The sequence below is a fragment of the Lynx canadensis genome, chromosome B4 (assembly GCF_007474595.2).
Source record: "Lynx canadensis isolate LIC74 chromosome B4, mLynCan4.pri.v2, whole genome shotgun sequence".
NCBI lineage: Eukaryota > Metazoa > Chordata > Mammalia > Carnivora > Felidae > Lynx > Lynx canadensis.
The window spans coordinates 2,395,484-2,400,966 of record NC_044309.1 but is presented as its reverse complement, the minus strand read 5'-3'; the positions used below and the strand labels follow the sequence as shown (position 1 = coordinate 2,400,966).

The 5,483-nt window shown below is 42.4% G+C and overlaps 1 non-coding gene across 1 annotated transcript; it reads right to left on the bottom strand.

The window, feature by feature from the left end:
• Positions 1 to 4,851: 4,851 nt before the first annotated feature.
• On the bottom strand, positions 4,852 to 4,936 carry TRNAR-UCG. The gene has a single exon. It is a non-coding gene; the product is annotated as a tRNA-Arg (tRNA).
• Between the last annotated feature and the right edge of the window lie 547 nt (positions 4,937 to 5,483).

Genomic DNA, 5,483 nt, shown 5'->3' with positions numbered 1-5,483 from the left:
CCTGGATGATGTAATACAGCATCACGGAGGCAAATAGAAATGTCTAGAGTAGCAGAATAAAGAGTAAGTATGTTTATATCAACCAGTGCTACTAACAGAATAATTCTGTGAGCTAATGAGCACACAAACGGAAACACACAAGGATGTAAGGAGCATATGCAGTGTTTTACGCAGGAGAGTTTAAAACCCAGACAAGTCTAGACAGCGTGTTAAGTATTCACAGAGTTGAACCTGACTTCATGTGTATGATTAGCTGAGAGGATTTAACACATGATTTAGCACAAAGATGTGCATGGATAGGAGCCCATGAAGCATGTTAAATTGCTATATTCTCTTTTGATATTTTAGAGCCTCAGCCTCTCGGGAGAAACGCTACCCGGTTCCCGTTTCGGAAGGCACTTCAGGCCTGTTTTGGCAAGGCTGGAGAACAAAAGAAGGAGAGGAATATGAAGGCTCTTACTCGATCTTTCCAAATGTCTTCAGAGTTTTTGTGTTCATCCCAAGAAGAAGAGAGAAGACAAATGAAAAACAGGAAAATGACTAATTGAATTAAAAACAACGTGACTCATCAGCAAAATGTCTTCTTAGCCCACATCTTCCAGCTGACTGATAAACTAAATCCCCCATTCAGGTGAGTTCTGCAGTGTGATCTAGGTGGTTAGACATCTCGTTCAGGGAAGGTTCATCTTAAGCAGCGTGACCACTCCTTCTGGTCCATCTTCCACCATTGGGATTAAAGCTTTACAGAAACTCTATTTGCAAACAGAAATTCCACTTCTTGATATCAAATAGTCAGTGAGGTTGGGATACTTTCTTTTTAACTATAGTTGACTTCATTTAAGGAAAATTAAAACAGAGAAAGAGAGAGGAGGGGGAAGGATCACTTTCAAGTGCACCTACACCAATCGCCACTATAGGCCATGATCCGGTTGACAAAACAAAATTTAGCGAATTTTAAAAAAGTAAAACCCTACAGATTTACATTTTCTGATCGTACTGTGATTAAACTGCCAATAACAGAAAAATAGGAAAATCGCCCAACACTTGGAAATAAACAAAAATAATTTATTAAATTTTTTTTTTTCAACGTTTATTTATTCTTGGGACAGAGACAGAGCATGAATGGGGGAGGGGCAGAGAGAGAGGGAGACACAGAATCGAAACAGGCTCCAGGCTCCGAGCCGTCAGCCCAGAGCCCGACGCGGGGCTCGAACTCACGGACCGCGAGATCGTGACCTGGCTGAAGTCGGACGCTTAACCGACTGCGCCACCCAGGCGCCCCAGCAAAAATAATTTAAAACAAACAAACCAACCCATGTTTCCATGGAGCAGTCTCCAGAGAAATTAAAAGCGATTTTGAACTGAATGAAAGTGAAAGCCCAACATGTCAAAATTTTGAGACAAAGTATTTCGAGGAAATCTATACCATTAAATCTATACCATTAAATACTTACACTGGAAAAGTAGAAAGGTGTCAGATTGAAAACGCAGTCTTTGGGGCACCTGGATGGCTCCGTTGGTTAAGCTCTGACTCTTGGTTTCGGCTTCAGTCATGAGCTCGGCTTCCTGGGTTTGAGCCCTGTGTCAGGCTCTGTGCTGGTGACATGGAGCCTGCTTGAGATTGTCTCTCTCTCTCCTCTCCCTGTGCCCCTTCCCCCACTTGTGCTGTCTGCCTGTCTCAAAATAAATAAATAAATACTCTTAAAGAATTCGATCTTCCATTTTAAGCTGCTTGGAAAAGAACCAAGGAAACACACAACAAACAGCACCGGTTGGTTCTGACACCAGCAAGTGGATGGGATGGTCCCCACCCACGGCTGCTGAGCTGTAGCACACATGTCACGGAGGTGTCAAAAGTTTTATTACTCACCTAACGTGTCTTCCTGGGAGAGCGCAGTGGCTCCCAAGCGGGTCTGAAGTGGCTTGAGGCTGTGGGGAGAGGGGCTGGCGTGCAGTGCTAATCTTGTTTGTCAGGTGGGCTGGGGTAGGGTTCCCACCCCTGGGCACAGGACTTGGAGGAACGTTCCACTGAACAAGATGTGTGGAAGTCCAGGCAGCGCGCAAGAAGACACTCAGCACCATCATACATAAAGAACACAAAGTAAAACAGGACAAGTCACTTCCCCCATCCACGTACTAGAATGGCCACAGTGGAAAACAATAGCCTTTGTGGGTGTTTTTGAAAAGATGATTCTCAATTCATTGTAAGCCCCTTGGCTCAGTCTCCAGGGACTTTGAACGAGTCTCTTTGCACATTCTGACCAGGTTGATGGATGTTTCTCCTGGGGAGAGGTTTCACTCATGTCTGGTTTCTTTTTGTCCTCATTTCCTCTATTTCTGCGACTACCTTCAGTGTATCCTTTCTTCTCATTTTATAAAATTTACCTTTTTCCCCAAAATACTGATTTCAGGAAGAGGGTTTTTTTGTTTGTTTTTTCCTTTCAGTATCATTCAAGCTGAGTATTCATTAATTTTCCTGAAGAGACCTCTTTTTCAACCCATACCTCCTTTTAAAATAGTATTCCATAGTAATAATATAATTGATTTGTAAATCAATAAATGTGTGAAGATAATAGAAGACCCAGAAAAAAATACATTACTTCTTCTGCATTCAGAATCTCCAACTTTCCAGGGGCACCTGGATGGCTAAGTCGATTAAGGACTTTGGCTCCAGTCATGATCTCACAGTTCGTGGGTTCGAGCCCCATGTCAGGCTCTGTGCTGACAGCTGAGAGCCTGGAGCCTGCTTCGGATTCTGTGTCTCTCTCTCTCTTCCCCTGCCCTGCACATGCTCTGTCTCTCTCTCTCTCTCTCAAAAATAAATCAACATTAAAAAAAAAAATCCCCAACCTTTCAGGCACCAAACACTTGTCTTGTACCTGTACGAATTTGCTCTGAAATATTTAGTAAACGATCTTTATTATCAGACAGAGGCTGAAAGTGTGGGTATTTCTGAGAAAATTATCTGAGGACTCCCCAAAACTGAGAGAACTTCACCAGCCACAAGAATATGTGCCTGAGAGACAGCACAGCAAGTTTCCCAGGGAGGGATATTTGAAGACATGACACCTCTTTCATTTTTCTTCCTAATCTGGTAGCTGTTCCATACCCTGAAATGGTCTGTCGGTCATCATCCGTGACAGCATTTACCATTTCAAATTCAGACCCTGCCTTGGGGCACCTGAGTGGCCCAGTCAGTTGAGCATCTGACTCTTGATTTCGGCTCAGGTCACGATGCCAGGGTCCTGAGTCCCTCGTCGGGCTCTGCACTGACAGCGCAAAGCCTGCTCAGGATTCTCTCTCTCTCTTTCTCTCTGTCTCTGTCTCTCTCTTTCTCTCCCTCTGCCCTTCTCCCCAGCTCATGCTCTCTCTCTCTCTCAAAATAACCATTTAAAAATAATAAAAAAAATTCGACCCTCCAAATACTTGGCGTGCTTTATTATTATGTTTTCCATCACTGGTTAGCTTTCTTAAGTGATAAAATAAATATGGGTCATAGATTATAATTCTAGGTGAATTTCTCTGAATTATTTGTCACATGGATTTTTAGAAGTAGCATCAAAAACTAGAATTGTGATCGTGTGAACAGGGAGTAATTGATCCTACCTGTTTATTTGAATGAGACGTGCTGGTTTCTAAGAGGTTGTCTATTTTAGGGATTATCTCAAGTTATGTAAATTTCATGGCCTCACTGTCCTCAATGTGAGGTGGGAAGTGGCAATGGTTCACACCATTGCATCTAGCTTATTCAGTCTTGCTATTCCAGTCAGAATACACAAAACCACGTTACAACAGATATATAAATTAGCAGTACAGGAATTATGAGCACATCTCAAGAGCAGGTTCCAGGTGGCCGGTTAGTTAGGTAGAATGTTATACTTTAGGATCGGGCCTGGATGCATTGCTGTGCTAAGACAGGCCCAAGGGGTCACTTAGCTTCCAAGGTTGTGTCTGGAGGACAGACACCACCACTGCAGCCACAGTCGGGCACGTCCAAGGGATCAGACGGTGGCGAGGAGGCTGGAGGGTCTCCAAATGAAATGGTATCGTGTACACGGCCCCCATCATGACCGATGGAATGGGGCTGTGGCAAGTTGGCATATATTTGTGTGACAAGATGTTCATCATGCAATTGTTTAAATTTTGTGTTTGGTTTAATAATTTAACAATGTGTTAGGAAAGCTTTTATGTGTGTATATATATATATATATACACACACACACACATATATATACATATATATACACATATATATGTATATATACATACATGCATATATACACACACACATACATATATGTATATACATACACATATACATACATGTATATATACATATATGTATATGTGTATGTATATACATATATATGTGTATGTTTATATTTATACACACACACATGTTTTTCACTTCAGGAGCCACATGACTTTGAGGTTTTCCTAGACTTTACTTTTAAAAAATGTTTTAACGTTTTTTCATTTTCGAGAGTCAGCACATGAGCAGGGGTGGGGCAGAGAGAGAGGCAAACACAGAATCTGAAGCAGGCTCCAGGCTCTGAGCTGTCAGCACAGAGACTGAGGCGGGACTCGAACCCACAAACCATGAGATCATGACCTGAGCCAAAGTCAGATGCTTAACAGACTGAGCCACCCAGGCGCCCCCAGACTTTGTTTTTTAAGGCAGTTTTAGGTTCACAGTAAAGGTATGCAAGAATATACAGAGATTTCCTTTTTTTTTTTTAACGTTTATTTATTTTTGAGAGACAGAGAGAGAGCATGAGTGGGGGAGGGGCAGAGAGAGAGAGGGAGACACAGAATCTGAAGCAGGCTCCAGGCTCCACGCGGTCAGCATAGAGCCCAAGGTGGGGCTCGAACCCACTAACCGTGAGATCATGACCTGAGCCGAAGTCAGACGCTCAACCGACTGAGCCACCCAGGCGCCCCTATAGAGATTTCTCATATGCCCCCTGTGCCTGCACACACACACAGCCTACCCCCTTATCAACGTCCCCCACCTGATGGTACATTTGTGACAATTGATAAACCCACACTGATGTGTCACTGTCACCCAAAGTTCCCAGTGTACAGTAGGGCGCACTCCTGGTGTTGTGCATTCTGGGGCTTTGAACAGATGCTTAAGGACATGCGTCCACCATCGTACTGTCCCACAGAGTAGTTCCACTGCCCTAGAAACCCTGTGCTCCACCTGCTCGTACTCCCGCCCACATATATTTTATAAAGATATATTTCCTTTCATGTAGATGACTGCTTTTTTCCTAATTCAAGAAATACAATATACACATATTAATATATGTAATATTAAAACAAAATATCATATATACATATTAAAACTATGACAGATTATTGTTCAGTCTAAAACATATCCTCTTTGATCCTAGTTTTTCTAAATGCATTAACAGAAATTACAGGTAAGAAATTATGTCTATATCATTTAGCCAGGATTCTAAAAATGAATTAATAATTAT